The 25,564-nt window shown below is 45.8% G+C and overlaps 1 pseudogene; it reads right to left on the reverse strand.

Annotated features, from left to right (window-relative positions):
- Window positions 1-19,635: 19,635 nt before the first annotated feature.
- On the reverse strand, window positions 19,636-20,496 carry LOC127202136 (histone H3.3A-like; annotated as a pseudogene).
- Between the last annotated feature and the right edge of the window lie 5,068 nt (window positions 20,497-25,564).

Raw genomic sequence — 25,564 nt, forward strand, 5'->3', positions numbered from 1 at the left:
GGGGGAGGCAACAGCAGCTATAAGGCCAGAGCCGGACTGGAAGCTGATTCGGCCACTCAAACTCCACTTGACAACCATACCTCTATCTGTCATCGCTTCCTTCCCCTTTCGTACCTACTACAAGAGGCTGGTGAGACAGCTCAAGTCTCAAGAGCACATGTAGCTCTTCCAGAGTTCCAGAGGACCAGAGTTCCATTCCTAGCGCCAACATCAGGTCAGGTGGCCTCACAACAGCCTATCACTTCCTGCTTCACGGGAATCCAACACCCTCTTCTGGACTCTGAGGGCAGCTGCACTCACATGCATGTGTGCGCGCACTTAAAAAAATAATAATAATAATAATAATAAATCTTTACAAATCCAAAGGCAAAAGCTTGTTACTTTGGGAACAGGGTCATCAGAAGCAAAACAAGCTCTGGGGCTCAACCTGCTCCACCCCTCTCAGGCTGGAGGGCCCTCCCCTCTCTTCTTCTGACACCCCTCTGTCCTACCCAGATCCTAAGAAGTTCAGTTTCACCTACTTTCCCAGAAAACTTTCTCCTCCCAGCTTGGTGCCATCTGCTACAGGAGGCAGTCCCTCTGGTGCCCCAGACTGAGGCAGTTGCATAATATAAAGCCAGGCTCCCAGAGCTTCACAAAGCCACGGTGCTTCCAAAATACCCTGTGAATGAGCCCCAAATAATGCATGAAATTGTATCTGGCCTGCTGTGCCCAACACACTCACGTGGGAGGAGGGGCGTGGCTAAGGCTGGACCAGACACCTGATAGTTTCTCACCACTAAAGAATGATGGGAAAAGGGATTATGATTAAATGGGCAGGGAGGGACAATTCCAGTGATTTAGGCTGGAGTGTGACCAGCCGAGAGGGGAACAGTTGGAAGGGCTAAACCCTGGGACCACAGTCCTGAGGTGAACACAAGGGACCCTTCGCGGAGACCAGGATCCCTGAGTCACTCTTATCCATGTTCATTCTCCACACAGTCCCTGTGAGCATCTCTCCTTAGTGGGTGTAGTCACTCCCAGCCTGCCCATAGCACACAGCTCGTCAGTGCTGTACGAAGCCACGCCTCTGTCCATGAGTGGCCACAGCCATGATGGAGTCAGATGTGATGTATGCAGGCTAGCCTGGGGTTCTGGACACAAGGATGCAAGGTGGTGTTCCTGAGCAGACTGTAGCCCATAAAAAGGTTTGCTGAGTCGGGGTATGTGATGTTTCCCTACAGTATCAGCTCTTGAGAGGCTGAGGCAGAAGGATCCCTTGAGCTCAGAAATCTGAGGCCAACCTAGGCAGCATAGCTGTCTCCACAAATAAAAGGGCTGGAAAGAAGAGTCTGCAGTCAAGATCACTAGCTGTGCTTGCAGACCTGAGCTCACTTCTTAGAACCCACATGTTGCCTAACTACCTTTTGTAACTCCATTCTCAGGAGGATCCAGTGCCCTCCTCTGGCCTCTGCAGGCACTGTCCACATGTGATGCACAGACATACTTGCAGGCAAAACATCCATACAGTTTTTTTTTAAAAAGCCATAAATCCTTAAGTAAATAAGCTCTCTAGGTTTGTCCCTGTTGGAATTTTCCAGAGCATTTATTTTAATTTCATGTAAGTCTGGTCCTGATGCTAGTTTGGACAGCTCAGAGGACAGGAAAAGCAAATCAGAAACTAAGAATGAAGACAGAGTCACTGGGACCAGAGAAAGGAAGTCAGGCCTTCCACTCACAGGGGGTCCCTGCCTCCAACAGCAGAGCTTGGGAGGCCTATGCTGTCTGTTGCTCTTGACCCTGGCTCACACTCCAAATTGGCCCTGAATGCCCCTGCTACTCTATGCCTACCTCAAGCTTCCTCTGCCTTCCTTCCTTCATCCACCAGGAAAACTGAGGCCATGGACTACCACCTGCCTCTTCTGGGCCAAGAATAGTACATAATGCATAGATATTCTACCACGTACAAAAACAAAATGAATACAAGATTTTAAATGCCACATAAATGTCAAATAGGAAATCATTTTAAAATCCTCTCTTCCGAAAAAGACATGTCTGAACCTCCATCTTTACTAGGGGCTCTTTGGGCATCACAGTCATAGCACTCCTTATATTTTGCCTAAATTACCTACTATGTATGCCTGTCTATGCCAGTGGAATGCTGAGGATACAGGCTAAATACATCCCCTCTTCGAGGCCTCTAAGCTCAATATCTATCACACAATATGTTCACATTGTGCAACCATTACAGCGAACAACTCTCTGCCACACCCAGCCCCTTGTCCTGTCTACCTCCGTCTTCACTGTCAAGGTCCCCTGGAGACCAGTCCTACGCCCAGCACTTTGCTTCACTCCCCACCTGCCTTCATGCAGCAGCTACCAAACTGTTCAGGAACTGTCCTGGCGATGCTCTGGTACGCCTCTGCTCCGATGTTCTAGAATCCTCTACAGGGACCCAGTTATACTATAAGGTCTACTTTCTGTGTTCCCAGATCTCTCTGAGTTGTCATCATTAGGGGATTTTTTTCCTCCATCCAATATCAATTATCAGTCTCTGTGTCACTCTACCAAATGGGAGAGTCCTGGGGGACACTTGAGCATCTCTGAGCCCGGGAACCTAGCTCCGCACCTGGTTAATGTTAGATACTTTATAAATGTTTAGTACGTGAACTGTTGAACCCCAAGCACTTAACCTGCTAGTCAGACCCTCCCTGATGAAGTTGAAGAGTGAAAGAAAGTGAAGAGCATGATTTAAGGAGGACAAAAGGAAGAAAGGGAGGGGGAGGGAGGGAGGGCAAGGAAGGAGGGAGAGCAGGAAGATGGATGGATGGATGGATGGAAAAAGGAGGATGTCAGAAGAAGAGAGAGCAGAAAGAACAGAGAAAGATTCCTACAGAACCACCCCATGCCTCTTTGGGTGCCTTGTCCTGGAAGTCTGACTCAGTCTTTATCTTAGGAGACAGCCAGAGTCCTCCCATGTCACTTCCCAGGTGGGGTCTAGGACAGAGGCACTTGAGACCCATCTTCATTGGAATTCAAATATCCAATTAGTGAAAGCCCTCAGCCACCTCCAGAGAGCTCTGAGGGTTGCGCTGAGCTGCACGTTAGTGAGCTCTCGGCAGCTCACCAACAGCTGTACACTGTTTAGTTTAGTGATTTTACTTTTAAGACAGGGTCTCTTGCTGTTCTTAAGGAAAGGAGAAAAAAAAAAGGGATGACAGGGGGCGGGGGTGGGGGTGCCTCGAAGATTCTGAGTGATGACAGTATCCTGGGGCATATTGAACATCAGGGGGGAAATTACCTTCCTGATGACTCAGAGGCAGGAAATGGTGACCCAGAGGCAACACACGAAGGGCAGGCATTCACATATGTGATGACATCACTTCCCTTTTGTGAGGTGGAGGTATGGGAGTGGAAGAGGAGAAGACAACAGCTGGCAGGGGAGGGGGAGGTGTCTTCTACGAGTCTTTGCTCACATCTCCACGTCACCAGCTCCCATTCCTGTACTTACACAGGAATTTTGCCTATGACACATGGCCCGTTTCCTCTCTAACTCCTTCAGATTCTGCCTGAAAAGACAAGCCAGAGTGGCAGGCAGATGCTCAGTCCCTCAGTACATCAGTGACGGACATCTCTGAGCAGTCAGCACAAGAAACATGGCTTCTGAACACCCAAACTTCTTCCCTACTCCCAAAACGGATGTGTGACCCCGCTACCCCTACTGAACCACTAGGAAGGGCAGGGTAGCAACCCTCGCACCAAGCAACCTGACACAGAGCAAAGGTGAGGAGGCCCAAGAAGGTGCTTTGGAGTAACCAGAACATCACTGAGTTTGGGGACAGCAGGGGACCCACTCCAGAGTGAGGAGCATAGGGACTATGGAGTTAGGTTAACACTAGGTAAACAAAGTCTCCTGTCAATCTTACCACAAAGTGGCAACCCAGGCTACCAGGTGTGCCTGATCTGCCAGGCGCTGGGACAGCCCAACCCCCAATCTTCTGCCACGACAGGGACTTACTCCAGCCACAGGACTTGAACTTCGCGTAGAATCAACTCTGTTTGTACAGCCTTGTCCTCCAGCCCCAGGACACAGCAGGTGTGGGAGTCCCAGCAGAGAACACCTGGGAAGGAAGTTTGTGGAGATAGTTAGCATTCCACACACAGCAGCTTGCTCATGGTCCTCTCTCTCTCTCCATGGGAGCTCAGGGTGACACACAGTCCAGCTGGAGTTTCTGTGACAGCACACAGACCAAGGACAGAATGTCACATACACCCGCAGAGTCAATGGAGCCTGACCTGGCCTTTGCTCACATTTATCTTCGCTTTCTCTCTTCTCTAGAAGAGGATAAAACCAAGGTGCCACCCTGCCTAACCAGCCACTTAGGAGAACAAATTTGTGCCACTCGGAACGACTGTCAAATGCCATGAACCCAGTCGGCAGCTTCTTGGTACGCTGGGGCTTCTCCCCAGTGAAGCCAGCATTCACACTGGAAACAATGCCTATGCATGTGTGCTCAGAAAGTCATCGTGGGTGGGATGGGGAAGAAAGAGTTATATCCAGAGTTTTGCTTTGGGAAAGAATCTGGTGGGGCCAACTGAGTGTGAGAATGCTGTAGCCCCGGGGCATCCTAAGATGTGGTCCCTCCTGATACTGTCATGCTATCCTTGGCCATGGAAAAACGCCCAAGCCTTGATCTTGTGGTCTAGCTCTTCCTTACTCAGGTGTAACTACCTACTCAGAACATGTTTGAGGTTGGACGTGAGGCAGATGCCATGGTTCGAGGTGGGTCACTGCCCTGAGGTGGACTCCATGGTCAGTTGCAAGAAGAAACAGAAAATGACTTGCTGGTATGAAAAGAGGTGTCTCTTGACTGCTACCAAATATGATCTCACATTTACTCCTGAAAGTATCACTGTGGGAACTGAGGCTCAGAAGTACTGTAGCATCCTGGACCTAAGCATAAGTCTCTGGAGGAGGCTAGCCCTGCCCTGTTCTCCCTCCAGCTCTCCCTGATGTCTCTGAGGTGCAGGGACAGGCAATACACAGGTGCCACAGAGCACCCACCTCAACAGAGTCTGACAACAGAGCTCTTTCAGGAATGCACAAGGCCCTTAGCCTATCCCCAGACCCTCCGAGAGGAAAGAGAATATCTCTCTCCAGTCTCTCCCACACAAAAGCCAGAAGTCAAGGTTGGTTGTATTTCGCTAGATATGGGAGAAGGTGAGTCAATGTCTCCAGGCCAAAGTAATAGGAACATGGGTACAGGCAGGCCGTGGCTGGTGAGCCAGGCAATGACAAACTGTTGAACATACAGATACAATGGTGGCTCATAATACCATGTCAGCTATCTATTGCTGCATAACAACCCTCCCAACACAGAGGATACTGGGCATCATCCATTTGTCCACAGATATCCGGTTTACTCTAGATTTTGAATAAGGAGTTATTTCTACCACACAATTGACTCTTGGTGTCCCTGATGCTGGAAGACCCAAAATGACTGAATTCATAGCCAGGCACCTCAGCCACGGTGGCTGCAACTAGTTCAAAGTTAGATATCTGTGCCTATTTCCTTTCTTCCTTGCCTCTCAGAGCCCTTGGCTTTCTCTATGCCAAGAGCTAAGATCCTCAAAGAAGATGGCCCCAGGGGTTTTGTATTTCAAAGTGCTAGAAATGGAAACCAGGGTTCCATCCTAGGAAGGCATTCTATCACTGAGCCTCTAGACCCAGGCTTTCTTACATGATGTCTCAAGACACCATGAAAGCAAAAGTAAAAGTTATAGGGCTCTTTTGGCAGGGGCCCAAAATAAACAAAGCATCATGTCTGCCATGTCTTTTCAATCACAACAAACCATAAGGTCAACTCAGATCCAAACAATAAGGTCAACCCAAATCCAGTGTGATGTGGGTTTGAGGGGGGGAAATCTCCTGGGTGTCTGCCAAGGTACCAAATAGTAAGCAGTGAACTTTATCCAAAGCACTTCCCAGCAACCTGGCTCTGGGGAGGGATTTGAATGGGAAACATCCTGGAATGTGGGACTGGTACTAGAATGGGAAAGACTGAGTCCTAAGCTAAGAAATTTGGGTAATCAAGAGTACTACTAATTTGGATGCAAAATTCTCCTGCAAAAGGTAGTGTTCTAGGTTTGCATCACCCAACATCTTGGTAGAAGATGATCATAAGAAAGATCCCTGAGACAGGTCATTCTCTACAGATGAGTGGAGAGTGGGGACTGACTTTCACATGAACTCTGGTGCCCCATATTTGACCATGTCCCCTTGATGGGAAGGCTTGGTGGCACTCAGGGGAAGGATAGCAGGCTACCAAGAAGAGACTTTATACCCTATGAGCATATACAGGGGGAGGAGGTTCCCCCTCAGTCACAGTCATAGGGGAATAGGGTGAAAGTGGGAGGGATGGAGGAATGGGAGGATAGAAGAGATGGGATTACAATTGAGATGTAATATGAATGAATTAATAAATAAATAAATTTTTTTAAAAGATCCCTGAAAGCACCAGGATGGACTGCCAGTGATGTGGACCTCCCCCCTCCAATCATGGACATCAGAAACTGCCACCTACATATGGAGAGGTGCAGTCACCAGCTGAAATATGTGTCTCCCAGGGGGTCTCAGAGTGTCAGGGGCTTTGCACATGTATTCTCTCTCTCTCTCTCTCTCTCTCTCTCTCTCTCTCTCTCTCTCTCTCTCTCTCTCTCTCTCTCATCACCCACATTAGCTTTCCTTTATATCATGTGGTAGTAACTGACAGAGGAAGCCAGAGAGCCACAGATCCTGCCGCAGCAATTTCTGGGAGGGCCCTGTTCTTCTTCCAGGCTGTTCTTTCCCACCTTTACAACCCATTCCTACAATGCCCAACAGAACCTGAAACCCAGCCTGTTCTAGGCCCATGGTCCCCAGACCGCTTACTTCCAACAGACTGCCTAACTGTAAGAACAGATAAAGCAAAGCCACAAAATATTGCTGATAACATCCAATAAATTGACTCAAGAGCTGCAGCCCACCTTGGGTGTTTTTGCCATTGGACAGTCACATTTTGCCCCTCTGAAGACTTGGATTTTTATCCACAGTGACAGCTTCAACCGTAAACCACTCCTTGGAGCAAATTAAATAGATGATAGATAGATAGATAGATAGATAGATAGATGTATTAGAAACTAGAGCAAAGTACAGTGACTACATCTTCCACAAAAAGCCAGCTCCTAGGATTCACCTGTTGGGTCGGGTCAGGAATGTCCCATCCAAGTCAGAGACCAGCAGCCCTCAGGATCATCTGTTAAGGGGACATCCCCCACTGTTTCCTTTTCACCACTGTCTGGCATCCCCAAGGGTCTTCAGTACTCATGAAACCCAGAGTCTCCTACCCAAGCAGCCCCCACATGAGTTCTCTGCCCTGTCACAAAAAGTTTCTCTGTTCCTAAATCATTTCTTCTTCCTAATATTAAAAGTCTGATTCCCTAAACTCTAGGGACCTTCACGCAGAGGCATGAGCAGTCAACCACTGGCATTATCCACCTGAAATTTACCGAAAAGATAGATCTTCAGAGTTCTCATCACAAAAGAAGGGAGAAGGGTGGGCAAAATGGCTCAATGGCTAGGGCACTGATAGCCAAACCTGACAACCTGAGTTCAACCCCTAGAAACTATATCTCTACATGGGCACATGGGCACTTGCACTCTCCCACAAAAACACGCACGTGTGTGTGCACACGCACACACACACAAATAAAATAAATGTACATGGGGGAGGTAAGAATAGGAGCTTGATGGGCTGGCAGTATGCTAATTAGCTTGACTATGATCATTATTTTATATTGAATACATACATCTTTGTATAAAATGTCTCAGCTTAAAGGTATACAATTTTCCCTTATGAGTGAGCCTCATAAACCTGCAAGGAAAAATAATTTAAAATTGCTGGGATTTCAGCTAACTATGGTGCCATTGAATGCCTGTTTGATTAAGAAAGTTCTTGATGACCCAGACCACGAATGTGTCCCATACCTCAAATAAAATGGAAATCAGATAATGGGTCATTGGATACTTGTAATGGACATGAGTTTTCCTGGAATTGTCTTGTTTGAAGAAAGTTTGAACCAGAAAGAAAAGGGGTTGAAGAGTATGGGCTGCTTGCAGACCCTGACACCTCAACACACCTCCTCTTCCAAAACTCTCCAAAGGCTGTTCCATCTAAATGTTTTGCCTCCAACCATGAAAGGCTCTTTGTGTACACAGAATTATACTGTCATGCCTGGAAGAAGGAGAACCACACGCCATTCACATAAACAAGTCACCCGTGACAGTCCCATCACTGTAAACCATTCTAAAATACCCTAGAGGTGAGGGTTATTTCCAGCAAAACTCATCTCTGACGTCACTCCCTGCGTCTGACAACTGTGACTTTCCGCTGGACAATGGCAGATCACTTGGGCCTGGGGCAAAGGCTGCGAGCCAATAGCTTCCAAAGAGGAAAGAGAAAAGACTCACAATTAACAAGGAGCGCCATCTAGGGGTTTTAGAAGGTAAAACTTTACTTCAAGCCTTGACCAGCCTGGAATAAATACACCCCACCATCCTGGGCTGCACTTCCAGGTACCTAGACCCTAAGCCTTTTGCTATCTCCCCGTGGGTCTCACTGGACAGACACACCTGAGTCCACATGCCCTGGATTTCATACGGTCTCTCTGTGTTAGCCTTGGCTGTCCTGGACTCGCTTTGTAGACCAGGCTGGCCTGAAACTCACAGAGATCCGCCTGCTTTTGCCTCCCTGAATGCTGGGATTACCTGTAGGTGCCACCAAGCCCAGCTCTGGGGCAGTATTTTTAAAAAGTAAATACCCATTTTTGCAAATTTTACCGAGTGATCATCTGTAATTTGGGTAATTAAGAGCTCCACTTTTGAGTATGAGATTCTTTATTACTTTTTATTTATGTAATATGTGTCCCTATCTGTGAGGTGTGGTACATTCTCACCACACTCGCACTGTAACAAAAAAGCTTGCCATCCATGCCAGGATGGCCTTCATGCTTAAGGGGAAGCCTTTCTACCTAGAAGGCTAAATCTATAGTCTTGAGCACAAGGCTCTGTGCAGTAAAAGAACAGGAAGGCTACGTGATCAGGGACGAGATGATAAATTGGATGTCAAACGCGCCAGCACAACATGGTGTGGTACGTGAGCATAGAGCTGAATTAATGAGGAATGCCCAGAAGGAAGAAAATGGGGCTACACAAAGGAGGCGTGGTGGCACAGAAGTGTGTGGGTGAGTGGTGAGGGGAGCCAGTGTCTAGGTGTCCCCTGGACCAAGTGCCGGTGCATGCCGGCATACTGTCGTAGCTGCCACCGCACAGACACTGCCGCATCTGTTGCCCCCCCCCCAACAATCCCCACCTCTACTATGCTGTGTGGTGCCTGTCACATCTCAGTCCCACACACATTGTCTTCGCATGAACTCAGCTACCACAGGAGGCCATGGATCTCAGAATCCTGGGCCACCGTTTTTCTATGTGCCTAGAGCCTGCCAGCTTGGCCAGCTCCAGAGAAACAGAAACGAGAAGAGACCAGTTGTTGAGATGGGTGTACTCACTGAGGAAAAGGGGGAAAAGAAAGCACGGTGGCCTCTCCCCCCCCCCACCCCCATATCCCAAAATTAGAGACAGTCAGCTCCTCGCTGGCTGCTTGCCAACTGTGATAGGTGGCTATTTGGGCCCAGAGAGCATTGGCTGGCCTTTCTGCATTCATGTGTCCCAGAATCCCAGAACAAGTTGTTGAGCAGGGCCCCCACGGAGAGTGGTAGATGCCCACACTTTAGTAAGAATCAGAAAACTCACAGAGGAAAGGGGTGGCTAGAGCTAGGAGAAAAGCTGAGGTGTTTGATGACAGGCCAGAGAGTGGCTCCGCAGTTAAGATCATTGGCTGCTCTTCAGAGACCTGGGTTCGCTTCCCAGCACCTACATGGTACCTCATAACCATTCATAATTCCATTTTCAGGGGATCTGACCCCGCCAATTCTGACCTCTAAAGGCACCATGTGGCAGGTAGGCATGTGGCACACATACATCTAGTCAGGCAAAGCACTCATACACCTGAGATTTTAAAAAGAAGAAGCCATTCCACAGCACCCATGCCTAGCATATTGGAACCTTTGTAGGTCATTTATTTTGTGTGTACTTTTTAATGAACATGTTGTCTCATGTTAACCTTCAGGAGGTAGCATTTCCAGGCTGGCATCTTTGTACACTAATTTTTTTAAGATTTTTTTTTCTATATGAGTGCTCTATCTGAATGTACACCTTCCACGCCAGAAGAGGGCATCAGCTCACAGTATAGATGGTTGCGAGCCACCATGCGGTTGTTGGGAATTGAACTCAGGACCTCTGGAAGAGCAGACAGTGCTCTTAACCACTGAGCCATCTCTCTAGGCCCTTTGTATGCGAGTTTTGACTCCACTCTTCACCCTGCTTTCCTGCTACAACATGGTTGAAAACTTTGACAGTGGTAAACAAATGCCTTTGTTTCTATGCCTTTCCTCTTTCCAAAGGATTTTGTCAAGATAAACAGATGCAAACATCTAAGCACACTAGGTGACCACTGTTAATGTTCACGTTGTTCAGGAAGGCCCAGAGGTGGTATCATCAGACTTTCTAATCTCTCTGTGCAGTTAAATTGTAACTTTGCTCTTATGCTGGGTGGGAGAGAAAAATCTTTATAAGAGCGGCTCTTGTGCTCCCTGCTTGGGCCTGTAGACTACCACCCTTCTTAGAACAAAACACAGCCCTCCACTCAAAGGGAATCAGCGATAGTTTATTCTTGAGTGAGTCCTGTTGGCCTGAGAATATAGATTCAGGGGGCCACAAATAACATATTCTGATGTGAAAGCAGCTTGGTGAAGATGTTACAGTCACAGAAGCAAAGGCCATCTGTCACAAATCAGGGCATTTTACAAACCTGTTGGTGGAAGCCCTGAGGTAGGCGGGGCTATAGCAAATTAAAAATGGGGGCAATCTCTGTGGCGGCTTTCAGATGCTATCCGGTGACAGCCAGTCTTGCCTTGTGAGTTTGTAGAAGCCAGGAGATGACTACATTCTGAAAGATTTCTCCCTGGTAGCTGAAAGGATGGTGGGTCAGACACAGAGGCTGGCAGAGAATGGCTTGAGGAAACCCAAAGACAGCCCAAGACCATTCCACCATAGATCTGCAGCTTTCCAGCTCTGCATAGTCGGGAAACACAATCAAGCCTGTAGACTCTTCGACATGGGTGTAGCTTTTTTCCTAGGAACTTCAGATCAAATCCCCACCCACCCACCCCCACCACCCCCTGCCCCTACCCCCTCCTTCACCCCCACTTGCACCCCCATCCCCCCCACCCCCTGCACGTTCAAAGTTAGCGTGTTTATTAAGCTGGCCTCCACAGAAAAGATACCAGAGTCTTCCTTGCACTCGCCGTATCTATCAAAGGAGTAGACTCGGAGACAGAACTCTGCCAAACTGGACTGGATAGGGGTCTTACACCCCTACAAAACCTTACCAAATGTATAGTCTTTGGCCCAGTAGGGCTGCAGGGGCAGCAAGACACTAAATTCCACACCTCTTACTGGAGGAAGCAGAGCTAGAGACTGCACGTAGACGCCCATCCTGATGAGCAAGTGTGTTTCCTATACACAGCAACGAAATGTTGCTCTGGTCAAAGCAAGGTGTAGGCCGGCTTTAAATAGCAGGCCTGCACAAAATGGCAGGCCTCTCTTCGGACCGCTACTGATTTCAAACAGTGGAAATGCCAGAGATGTCACTGGCTGTTTTGTGTGTGAGAAGTCCAGACATACTGCACGTTGTGTAAGGCAGGACACGCGTTGCTTGTTTCACTGATACAAAACTTACAGGCCTTTAACTTTGAAAGCTTCTACACACTATCTAAATAAGTCATTGTGATGGGTAGGCGTGGCAGCCACAGCAGGCATGGGATGGTAGGAGCAGAAAGCTAAAAGGTCACATCTGTTACTGGGATTAGGGCCAAGCTATATATTCTTAAAGCCTGCCCCCAAGTGACTGCCTCCTCCAGCAAGATTGTACCTCCTAAACATCTCCCAAACAACTGGGGACCACGTGCTCAGACCCCCTGAGCCTGTGGGAGACATCCTCCCTCGGACCACCACAGGCTGATAGATCTACATAGTCCTAGTCATCTACATAGGGCGGAAAATGCAATAGAGCCTACTTGAAAACAGCCACTGTTTGTAAGTGACCTTTTAAATGGTCTGCACGCAAACAGACCCTTAGATGACCCTTCCTTGTGCTGACAGTTTCCTCAGTAGTCAAAAGCCCCAGGAAATCAGCAAAGACATAAGCAGTCGTCTTTTTTGTTTTGGTTTGGTTTTCAAAACAGGAGTTTCTCTGTGTAGCCCTGGCTGTCCTGGAACTCCCTCTATCCATAGATGAGGCTGGCTTTGAACTCAGAGATCCACTTGCCTCTGTCTCCCAAGTATGAGAACTAAAGGCAGGTGCCACCACTGTCTGACATAAGCAATTACATACTTATTACATGTCATAATAAAACATAAAAGCCAATTACTTTGTGCAAACACTACAAAAGCAGCAAAATTTTAAGAAAACCTTGTTGCTTTAAACAGACAAAATTGGATTTTAGTTCTGCATTACTGCATTAAATTTTGAATGTCTCTTTTGTTTTTTTGTTTGTTTGTTTATTTTGTTTTGTTTTGTTTTTTCAAGACAGGATCTCTCCGTGTTAGCCTTGACTGTCCTGGACTCGCTTTGTAGATCAGGCTGGCCTTGAATTCACAGTGCTGGGATTAAAGGCCACCACACACAGTTTGAATGTCTCTTTAAACTAAACTTCCATTTTGAGGCATCTTTTATAAAAATTTTTGATAATAACATCAATGTCCATAAATAAACTTACCTCACCTGGTGCAAAGTGTGTCCTGGCCTTCTGTAACCAGAGCTATAACCCGATACACAATCACTGAAAGAGCTCAGCCTCAGGCTGGATGGACAGCTCGGCAGCTAAGAGGCACTTGCTGCTCTTCCATAGGTGCTGGAGCACACAGTCACAAAGAAAGGCAAGGGAGAGGGAAGGAGAGAGAGGGGGAGGGAGAGAGAATGAGAGTGAAAGAGAGAAAAGAGACACACAGAGAATGAATAGAAAAAAATCTGTATTTAAAATCTCAGCCTAAATGGAATTTTTTTTTTTTTTTTCCTTTTTGAGACAGGGTTTCTCTGTGTAGCCTTGCCTGTCCTAGACTAGCTTTGTAGACCAGGCTGGCCTCGAACTCACAGCGATCCACCTGCCTCTGCCTCCCGAGTGCTGGGATTAAAGGCGTGTACCACCACGCCCGGCATCTAAACGGAAATTTAAAAATGCATGATTCTGCTGAAAGTCTTCAATGCCAAATTATCAGGCCTCCAAACAGACGTTTAAACCCAAATTGCATTTGACTCTCTGTGGATGGTACCCGAGAAATTCTGTCAAGCCGACTAGGTGTGGAGGTCTGGGTAAGCTCCGGCGGGGGTGGGGGGTAGCGGGGCAGGGGGCGGGGTTCAGAGTGTTTTAGGTCAGCTGCCTTCTTCAGGAGCCAGGAAGATGTTCAAACCAAGCGGGTGCATGACATAGTATTTCCAGCAGAGGGCAGTCTTGGCTCAAAATTTCCACAATTCTCTCTGGCCTCGTATTGTCCAGAGATACTTGTTTAAAAACAATTTTAAAATACTAAAAATTACCCATAAGCCCATCACTTCTTTCAGTTACATAAATGCATTCCTTGCCATCCATCCTCATCTACTGAAAGTCGATGACTGTTAACATTTAGTTGCATTTTTCCTCAGCCATTCATAAAGCTAAGTATAAATCCATTTCATTGGTCTAGAGAAAGTTCTGGCTGCTCTTGCAGAGGACCCAGGTTCGAGTCCTGGAACATATACAGCAGCTCACAAATATCTCCAACTCCAGTCCCAGGGGATCCCAAACCCTCTCGTGGTTCTTCCAGAACCAGGCATTGCATGTGGTGTGCATACCTGCATGCAGACAAAACACTCAGACTCATAGAATAATAAAAAATAAATTGGAATTAAATCCATTATGTTTTTGCACACATCCACAAATAATCCTCCAACAAACTTTGTTTTCCTCAAATGTAACATATAAAACTTGTAGGCACACAGCTCACATTTTATTGGCTAAAATAAACACACCATAACCATCTTCCTTCTGCACCCACAGTTTTACGAGGTCATTACTACATAGCAATTCATGCCATGACCACACAAAAACAAACGTGTACCCATAAATGTTTTAGCTTTTCAGTTATAAATGCTACTATGTTTTCCATCCCTGTGCATAAATCTTTATGAATCCTAAAATTAAAGTACAGAGAAATTTGGGGCTTAGAGAGATGGCTCAGAGATTAAGAGCACCAACTGTTCTTCCAAAGGTCCTGAGTTCAATTCCCAGCAACCATGTGGTAGCTCACAAGCATCTATCATGAGATTTGGTGTCCTCTTCTGGTGTCCAGGTGTACATGCAGGCAAAGCACTGTATACATAAGAAATAAATATTTTTAAGCACAGAGATTTAGACCAAGAATATAGTTGTTTGCTTTATTTTTAATTTTCAAAATGTATTTGGTATTGGGGACTGAACCCAGGGCCACAAGCAAGAACTCTGCTCCTATACCCCACTGGTCTATGTCTTTTAATTGTATTTTTATCAAGTTTTAAACAGTTTTTAAACATGGTTTGATAAATGCTGTGCATTAAAAAGAATTACAGCAAGGCCAGCAAGATGGCTCAGTGGGTAAAGGATTTGTCACTGAGCCTGACCACCTGGGTTCAATCCCCAGGACCAACATGGTGGAGGTAGGTTGCTACCATCTTAATTTTCTCATTACAAATACTTTGAGACAAAAACTTGCTTCAGGTCACTAAACTATACCATTCATACAAAAGACTACTATTTTTTTAAAAATATTGTACATTAATCTCACCATTTTTTAAAGATTTTTTTAATTTATTATTATGTACACGGTGCTCTTCCCGCACATACACCTGCAGGCCAGAAGAGGGCATCAGATCACATTATAGATGGTTGTGAGCCACCATGTGGTGGGTGGGAATTGATTGAACTCAGGACCTCTGGAGGAGCAGCAGTGCCCTTAGCCTCTGAGCCATCTCTCCAGCCCCTATCTCACCATTTTTAAGTGTGTTGCCTTTTGTATGTTATTTAAAAAAAAAAAAAAAAACTTGGAAATTATACGTTATTGCCTTTCATAGTCCCTACAGACAAAATCGGGGAATCCAGTGGACAGGCACTTTGGTGCAGGTCAACTGCCGATCTTCATCCTCCCAATGGGATCCTGCCCTTCTGTCCTCATTAGGAGAAAGGGGGTCATTTAGCTAAACTGCTTGTGTTAAATTATCGCTAGATCAGTGGTAACCCTCTCAAGAGAGTCTTCATTTGGGCTTGCTGGTGGGGGTAGATGGTGGGGGGAGTGGGTACTGACTATGTCAGAGGGAGGGAAGGTTAAAGAGCTGTTGCGTGAAAGGGAAAGGTCTTCAAAAAGGCTTTGCAAGTGACACCCCTCTGTCAAGGGAAAAAGGATGAAAGACCAAACAAAATAGGCAGCTCAGCCTGCACCCTGGGAGATGGTGCCCAGCACTGGAGGGCAGGTTTTGCAAAAGAAAAATGACGTCTGAATGCATCCTTCGAAGAGGAAAAGAGGTTGAGGGAGTCTGCGAGAGACACTGCATTCAAGCAGATTACAAGACAGTTGGGAATAAACGATGATGACAGCAGAGTCTGCAAAAACCAAAAGCGGATAGATAGGAAGAAAGAGCAAGGAAAGAAAAGTGGCTTCTTCTCTAAGAAGGTCTGGTGCCTGTCCGCCCTGGAGAGAAGCATGCTGCTCCCCCTACCGACCAACTTCTGGAGCTGCACCACAGGCTGCTAACTGAAATCTGGTTCTGGTGTCACAAAGTAGAAAGGGGAAAAAGAAACTTTCAAAATGTGGTACCCAAGAAACAGAAGGTTTAGATCGCAATTAAGTCATTTCTATCGTCTCGGAACTATTTTTTTTAAGTTAACTATTTCTCTCACATAAAAATTTTTGAAAGATCAAGTGTCTCTGGTCAACTAGAAACAGAAGTCAGAAACAAGAGAGCAATGCAAGACTAAAGTCAAATCTTAAAAGCCGCTGAGCTGGTGAGATGGCCCAGTGGTTAAAACACAAAACAAACAAAAGCAGAGCTGCAGCCAAGGCTCCCAATCGCCTGAAACTCCGAGGGAGGAAAGGGGCAGGGGGAGAGGGTGGAGGGGAGAAGAAGGAGGGGCAGGAAGAGGGGGCAGGGGGAGGGGGTGGCATCCATCTCCGTCTTCTGCCCTCTGCAGGCACCTGAGCGCGCGCGCGCACACACACACACACACACACACACACACACACAACCAAAGACACAAACCCATTACATATATTTAAAATATTATATATATATATATATGCATAGCTGATACCAAGTTGAGGAATACACATTACAGTTACTCTGTGGGAAATGCAACTGCCTTCTGAGACTACAGCTAGTGGTGCATGCTTGTAACTGCAGCCTAGGCAGGCAGATCTCTGCAAGGTCAGGGTCAACCTGATCTACATATTGAGTTCCAGGCCAGCCAAGGTTACATAGTGAGACTCTTTCTCACAGAAATAAAATAAAATGATGTTTCACACCAATGAGATAGTTCCCCATGTATCTGCTGAGCACGGTGATGCTTTTAAAAGTCATGCCCGGAAGCCCGGTGGTGCACTCCTTTAGGCCCAGCAGAGGTAGGCTGATCTCTGAGCTCAAAGCCAGCCTGGATTACAGAGAGAGTTCCAGAACAACCAGGACTACACAGAGAAACTCTGTTTCTGGGGGCGGGGGGAAGGGGGGATCAAAACAAACGAACAAATGAACAAGTGAACAAACAAAAAGATTTGTGCCTGGGGCTGGTGTTGTGGGTCAGTTGAGAAAATGTTTGCCTAACATGCATGAAGCTCTGTGTTTGATCCCCAAACTTGAGAAATTTGTCATACTGTTAACCCAGCATTTAGCAGGCACAGATAAGGCTATCAGGGGCAATTCTTCATAGCAAGGCCCAGGCTAGCCTAGGGCACATGAGACCTTGTCTTTAAAAAAAGAAAAAAAAAAGAAAAGAAAAGAAAAGAAAGATAGCCAGGTGACAGGCACCTTTAACTCCTGCACTTCAGGAGGCAGAAGCAAGTGGATCTCTGATGACATATAGTTTTTTTTTTCTAACATAACACTAAAAGGCAAGTTAAAATCATATAAATAATACTTTACGTAGATTTATTATACAAAAACCTCAAAACTATAAACGGATCTTATCAGATATAAGTAATGGGAGTAGCATTTATATATTTGCTTTGTCTGCCATAAATGAATGCTGCTTTGATTTTGAAGAAGGGAAGAAGTAAGGAGAGCGATGGAGATTGAGGCAAGATGTTTCCCAAGTGACTACAACTTGGTGAGGTGTCTTCCAACACTGATGAATCCAATCAAGACAATCCCTCACAGACATTTGCAGGGGCTAACCACAATCTAGATACTTTCACAGGTGTGCCTGGGCCGGCCTCACAGGCAGTTCTGGGGCTTATCAAGTGGACAGGTCTAGGATAAAAAAAAAAAAAAGGGGGTGAGGGAGGGAAGGAGAGGAGGAAAGGGGGAGGGAAAAATGAGAAAAGAAGAAAACATGAAGAAGAAGAAGAAAAAGAAGAAAAAGAAGGAGGAAGGGGAGGAAGAAGAGGAGGAGGAGGAGGAGAGGCATCCCTGGGATTACTATTGGGGGAAAGTGGAATTTGCCTTTCTAATCTCACTGCCTGAACAACAACCCAAAACTATCCCTGTGACCCACATCCCTAAAAGCAGTGGAAAAAAGGAAACAAACGTATCTGTGCTCTAGTGGCTCCATTTTGCCTGCTCACCCACCTCCATTTGAATAAATCCACACTGTGAAATAAAAGCTAATGCCAGAGTTTAATGCACTCACAGTTGTCCAAACACACTGGGGTGATTCCACTGCTATGCCCTGCACAGCTCACTCCCCACAAGCTATCCTCCACAAAGACACACACATAATCAGATGCACATGTTGGAATGCCCATGTCTGAGGCCCCATGTTCATCCTTTGGACTTAGTCAGCAGAGGGGCTATCCCCCCACCATATACTCACCACAGATTGTCCTTAAACCCAACACTCATTTCTCACTCGTTTTACCTGGCCCGCCAGTGGAATTTCATGTCTTTCCCGCTCCCCCCTCCTTACTTCACAGGCTTCTTTCACTTGGTTTCCAAGCCACATACCTCCCACTCTGACCTTTTTACTACTCCCTGTGTTATTCTGTAATGATTATTCCTCTTCCATCAACCTTTTCCTTTTCTTTTAGTCTGAAATTTTTTAAGCAACAGAACCGGGAAGGGGGGGGCGGGCAGGGGGCAGTGGGAGAGGAGGACAAAAAAAAGCATAAAGCATACCTAGTTCTCATTCTTCATATAGTCAGCTACTCATCAGTTATTGCCGTTTCGCCGCGCTTGCCCTGTCTCCACGGGTATCTGTTGAGCCATCTGAAACCTGCATACCCCGTGCCCTCTTGGCTGCCACACAGCCCCGTTGGAATCATTCTCCCATTATCACAGCTAAGAAAATTAACATTAATGCTTTCATTTGTCTGTTTTTCTGTTCCTGTGATTAAACACTGACCAAAAGCAACTTGAGAGAGGAGAGAGTCAATTTGGATTACAAATTCTAGTTCCATCGTTGAAGGAAGCCAAGGCGAGGACTGAAGCAGAGACTATGGAGGACTCCTGCTTGCTGGCTTGCTTCCAGGAAGAGCTGCTGTTAACTGGCTGGCCCTCTTGCCTAAAGATGGTACTGCCCACAGTGGGCTGGACCTTCCTGCATCTACTAGCAATCAAGAAAATGTCCTACAGACGTGTCAACAAGCCAAATAGATTTTTCCATCTGGCCAGTTCCTCAGCTGAGGTTCACTCTTGCCAGGTGTGTCAGGTTGACAACTACCTCTAAACTACAACATTGTGTTAGCTAATTCTTACCCAGTTTTCCCCATTTCGTCCAATGTATTTAGAGCTAACGCTCCTTTGGTTTCTTTTCTTTCTTTCTTTCCTTTTTTTTTTTTTTTTTTTTAGTTTAATGTATTTTAATAGCAAGCTTACAGGAACAGCACAGAAGACAGACAACATTAAAAACATGTACTTGAGGAGAATACAGGCAGTAAGCTTCGAACCCCTACCAAGACCTAGCCAACGAACAGGATATTCTCCACCGTTGAGTGGAGAGTGAGATCTGACTCTCACACGAACTCTGGTGCCCCTTTTCTGACCATGTCCCTCGGATAGGGAGACCTGGTGGCACTCAGAGGAAGGATAGCTAGTTACCAAGAAGAGACTTGATATTCTGAGAGCATATATAGGGGGAAGAGGTCTCCCTCAATCACAGACATAGGGGAGGGGAGAAGGGGAGAAATGGGAGGGAGGGAAGAATGGGAGGAAACAGGGGAAGGGCTAACAATCGAGATGTAATATGAATAAATTAATAAAAAAACATGTACTTGCATTAGGACAACTCAGTTAGAAAAGTATAGTGAATGGATGGAATCCTCTGTATGATAAAAATGCTACAAACACCATTTAGTTGCTGTCAATAAGAAATTTACTTATTTTTTAAAAATCCAAATGCTGGCATTGTCCAGAAATTTTTAACAGGTTTATTTATAATTGTTATAAAGTTGAACTGTTGAAATGTGTTCACTGAAACATTTTGCTTGTATTAATGCTTTACATCTTGCATTTATATTAAAAATTGACACACAAATGAAAATGAAAAACTGCCAATACCTGATTTCTGTCCCCTATTTTTCCACTCGCAATCATATACTTAGGTATCTTTTGACCCCATGGAAAAAATATCTAACATTCAGAACTACTGATAACAGGAAGAGGAAAAAAAAAAATCTTTTTTGAGAATGAAATGTTTCCCCTCATAGTGGACTCTTAAGCACGTTCTCCGCGTATGCGGCGTGCTAGCTGGATATCTTTTGGCATAATTGTTACACGTTTGGCATGGATAGCACACAGGTTGGTGTCTTCAAAAAGGCCAACCAGATAGGCCTTACTTGCCTCCTGCAAAGCACCAATAGCTGCACTCTGGAAGCACAGATCTGTTTTGAAGTCCTGAGCAATTTCTCGCACCAGACGCTGGAAGGGGAGGTTGCGAATGAGAAGTTTAGTGGACTTCTGATAGCGTCTGATTTCACGGAGTGCACCGTACCAGGCCTGTAATGATGAGGTTTCTTCACCCCTCCAGTAGAGGGCGCACTCTTGCGAGTGGCTTTTGTAGCCAATTGTTTCCTGGGTGCTTTGCCACCGGTGGATTTGTGGGCAGTCTGCTTTGTACGAGCCATGGTAAGGGCACCTCTTTACTTACCCCCCTTCTCCCTCGGCAAGCGAGAGGCGGCGCTGGCGCTGGCTGCGAACACCTTTTTTTTTTTTTTTTTTTTTTTTTTTTTAACTTAAAGAAAGCACTTTTTTATTGAAAAATAAAATCATTCATATTACATCTCAATTGCTACCCCATCCCGTGCATCCTCCCATTCCTCCCTCCCTCCCGCTTTCACCCCACTCCCCTTCCCTATGACTGTGACTGAGGGGGACCTCCTCCCCCTGAATATGATGCTAGGGTATCAAGTTTCTTCTTGGTAGTCTGCTATCCTTCCTCCAAGTGCCATCGGGCCTCCTCATCAAGGGAACATGGCCAAATAAGGGGCACCAGAGTTCGTGTGGAAGTCAGTCCCCAGTCTCCACTTAACTGTGGAGAATATTCTGTCCCTTGGCTAGATCTGGGTAGGGGTTTGATGATGACTACACATATTGTCCTTGGTTGGTGCCATAGATCGAGTAGAACCCCTGGGCCCAGATCTGCCCATCATAGTGTTCTTCTTGTAGGTTTCTAGGACCCTCTGGATCCATCTATTTCCCTGTCTCCTATATTTCTCTCACCTTAGGATGTCCTCACCACTATCCCATTTTCCTGGTAAGTAAAGACTTTCATTGGACATGCCCCTTGGCCTAGTGTCCAGATATAAGTGAGTATATACTATTTGAGTCTCTCTGCTTCTGGGTTAGCTCACTCATTATGATAGTTTCTAGTTCAATCCATTTGTCCACAAATTTCGGAAATTCCTTGTTTTTAATAGCTGAGTAGTATTCCATAGTGTAAATGTACCGCAGTTTCTTTATCCATTCTTCTACTGAGGGACACTTAGGCTGTTTCCATGTTCTGGCTATTATGTCCTTTGGTTTCTTTTAGTCTACACTAATCCATTTTTTTTTAAATAACTGTGGTAATTAGGGTTAATTGTCAACCTTGATGGGATCTAGAATTGACTAGGAAACAGGCATCCAGGCATGCATTAAAAAAAAAAAAAAAAAAAACTATCTAGATTGTGGTTAGCTTTTGAAAATGTGTGTGGGAAGGAACACCCATCTTAAGTGTGGACAGAACGGGTTTCCAAGCTGGAATCCGGGATGGTATAAAAATGGACTGAGCTGAGCGCTAGTGTTCTTCACTCCATTTCCTGACTCTGGATGCCTACATGGGCAGATGCCTCAAACTCTTCCCGCTGCCAGGATCCCCATGCTATAATGGACTGGACCCTTGAACTGTGAGCCAAAAATGAACCCTTCCTCATACAAGTTGCTTTTGTCAGAGTGTTTTGTCATAGCAACAGGAAAAGTAACTAAGACAATGACATTGATTTTCCACACACACACACAATTCAGACCAGTTGGTTTGTGAATGACTCTTGTTCAAGATCTCTGACCTTGGTACTGCAGAGAAGGATCCACGGTTGATAGCACTAGCTGCTCATCCAGAGGTCCTGGGTTCAATTTCAAGCACCCACGTGGCAACTCGCAACCATCTATACCTCTAGTCCCACAGTATCCAATACCCTCTTCTGGTATGGACACATATATGCAGACAAAATACCCATATACATAAACAAATCTAAGGAATCAAAACAAAATCTCTGACCTTGGGGCTAAAGATGTGGGCTGCACTGGCTGTTCTTCCGAAGGACCTGGGTTGGATTCCCAGCACCTACATGGTGACTCACAACCATCTGCAACTCCAGTTTCAGGGGATTTAATGCCCAGTCCTGGCCTCCTCAGACACTAGGTACACATGTGGTGCATGGACCTACGTGCAAGCAAAATACCCACACTATGATTTTTTTTTTCTTATTAAAAAAAGGGGGAGGTAGATCTCTGGCCTCTCAAGCCATGGGCTATAAAAGGTTGGTTTTGAGTTTCTCTTCTTCTTTCATCGTCTTCTTCATTTGTAGAAGCTTCGTCTGAGATGAGGGTTTTGAATATCATCTATGTGCCAACAACTCCCAAGTATTTATTTTCAGCCTAAGCCTAACGCTCATACTTCAGGCCCCTAATGTTTATTGGCAGTTTTTTGTTTGTTTTGTTTTATTTTTTAGTTTGTCTATTTGTTTTGTTTGATTTGTTTGGGGGGAGTTGTTTGTTTGTTTGTTTGTTTTTGAGGCAGTGTCTCTGTTAGCCTTGGCTTTCCTAGACATGCTCTGTAGACCAGGCTAGCCTCAAACTCATAGTGATCTGCCTGCCTCTGTCTCCTTGAGTGCTGCGATTTACAGGGATATGCCACCTTGCCTAGCTTATTGACAGTCTTTATCTAATACTCATAAATATCTCAGCTCTTCAAGTTGAATGTCTGGTATTTTCCCCTAAGCCTCCCTTGTCTAGAATGTGTCCCTGTTAGATTACACCATCCTCTCTTTTCAAGCCAAACCTTTATGGTCCTTACAATTCATCATTGTCTTTCACTCCATGTGTCCACATCCCATGTGCCTGGAAATTTTCTTTGCTGTCCTTCAGAATGCCCTCAAAGTCAGGGCTTTTTCATCATGGCCTCTTTTCATCCGTAGCCTCTTCCCTGGGCCTGTGGTCATCATGTGCTCTTTGGATGCTGCAGTAACCCGAGCCTTCCTTCCCTTCCTTCCCTCTGCTCTCCTGCCACCTACTCTAAACATAGGGCCAAGGGTCTGCCCCAACTGAAGACACACCACAGTAGTTCTAGCCAAACCTTCCAATGCTCCCAGTTTTCCTCAAATGGAAAAGCTAAAGCCTTTCACTAACCCTGCTCCCCTCATCTAGTCTCTTATTACTAATTCCTCCCTATTCACTGTACCACGTCTTTTTTTTTTCTTTTCTTTTCTTTTTGTTTGTTTGTTTTTGTTTGTTTTTTTTTTGAGACAGGGTTTCTCTGCGTAACAGCCCTGGCTGTCCTGGACTCGCTTTGTAGACCAGGCTGGCCTCGAACTCAGAGATCCGCCTGCCTCTGCCTCCCGAGTGCTGGGATTAAAGGCGTGCACCACCACGCCCGGCTACCACATCTATTCTTAATACATGGATGCTCTGCACACATCCCAGCTTCAGACCTTTGCTCAAGCTATTTCCCTGGGTCACCTGTTTGGCCCACTCCTTGTATTAGCTGCTTTTGTTGTTGTTTCTATGACAGAATGCCTGACAGAAACAAGTTAAGGAAGGAAGGCTTCACTGTGGTCCATACTTTGAGGGAGTGCAGTCCATTGTGACAGGGACAGCATGGTGGAGCTCATGGCAATAGGGAGCATGCAGCAGGAACCACCACATCCCTGAGTAACATGAGAAAGAAAGCCCCAGCTGGAACTGGAGCTGGGTTATAACCCCTAAAGTCAAGTTCTGCTCCCAGAAACCCACTTCCTCCACCCAGGTCGCCTCCGGAGGTCTCACAAGGCCCTAAACAGTGCTGCTAGCCAGGAGCCAGCTGCTCAAACACATGAGCCTGTGGGACACTTTACTTCTTCACAGCGTGGTGGTGCCTCGAAAGAGGCTGTGACAGTTTGAGAATGAAATGTCCCCACAGGCTCATATGTTGATGAGCTGGCTTGGTGGACAACTGGTGGTGTAGATGGGAGGTTAGATGTCAGATGGGGTCCTCCTCCTTATCTTCTTCCTCTCCTCTTCTTCCTCCCTCTTCCGCCTCATCATCCCTGTCCCCTTTCTCCTTCTGGTAGCATACCTTTGAAAGTTATACCTGACCCAACTTGTCCCATCCTCTCTGCTTCCTGTCCACCAAGATGTGAGCAGCATTTGGCACTTACTACTGCTGCTGTGATGCTTTGCCTCACCATGGGCCCAGAACCAAAGGACTCAAGGGATGTGGCCTGATATTCTGAAACCATGCCTGAATAAACCCTTCCTCTACATTGTGTATATCAGGTGGCTATTGTTTGCAACCTTTATTCTTAAAGTTGCAATTATTCACCTAAACCCACAATGCTCCTAGTGCCCTTCCTTCCATAACCTGTATTAACTCCTAACATGCTAAGCAAGTATGTGTTATAGTATTGGGTTTTTTGTTTTGTTTTGTTTTTTTGTTTTTTTATCTTTGGCTGCCTCCACTCATGTAAGCATCCTAAGAAGAGAACTCAAGATGACTTGAACAAAGACCAGAACAATCTATAAGAGCATCTGAAGAACATATGTAGGTCACAGATTGTATAGACACAGGAGAAGAGCAAGTCTCTGGTCAATATTAAGTAAGTATTGACTGTTATTAATAATGATGCCTTTGTTCAAGGTGGAAAAAGAGTGCTGTGACTTTAAATGAATGGCTTGTTGCTAGGTAAATTGTATTTATATACAGCTACTTGGCAGGAAGTCAGTCACTAGGAAGGAAGTGTCCTACGCTGGAATCCCAGAGGCAACAGTACCGCCATTAAGAAAGTAAGAGGATCCTAGGTCCTCAGCCAAGCAGAAGCCCTGGTCTCCAACTTCTAAGAATGTTCTCAGCCCCACTTGATTTCTCTGGGCCTGTCTCTGGGCTGAAGCACAGTTTCAGCACATCCCCTTCTCTTTGTTCCCACACAAGCAGAGAAACTGAGAGGAGATCCCAAGTAAATATTAAAGATCTGAATAATTAGCATTAACAGTTACATGATTAATTAGAGCCAAGCATTTTCTGATTTTTCTACTACTCTGTTCCCCAACCTCTCCAATATGCCAGGACTTGGGAACAGACAATGGGTCACCAGCTTGACTTCAGTAAAATTGCGTCCTTCTAGCTAGCCCTCTACAAGCATGCCCTAGGCCCTCTGACCACAGACCCACCCCAATTCTGCACTGGAAAGGCACTCAGACACTAGATTAGGAATAGCTGAGATTAGGAATAACTGTGTACTGACTACTCAAACACCAGACTCAGATAGATGGAAGTTTGTTGAACACTTAGCAAAGTCTGACCTGTCGGGCAAACAGTCTATAACACAAGTCAGGAAGAACCAATTCTTTCCAGGTACATTGTATCTAGCCACACAAGAACAATTACTTCTATTCTGGATACACTGTATCTAAGTAGCTGGACAAAGCATTTTAACCTGATTGGCTGGGATATTTAGGATGGGGGAACTTTCGGTGACTTT

Source organism: Acomys russatus, chromosome 18, assembly GCF_903995435.1.
Source record: "Acomys russatus chromosome 18, mAcoRus1.1, whole genome shotgun sequence".
Lineage (NCBI taxonomy): Eukaryota > Metazoa > Chordata > Mammalia > Rodentia > Muridae > Acomys > Acomys russatus.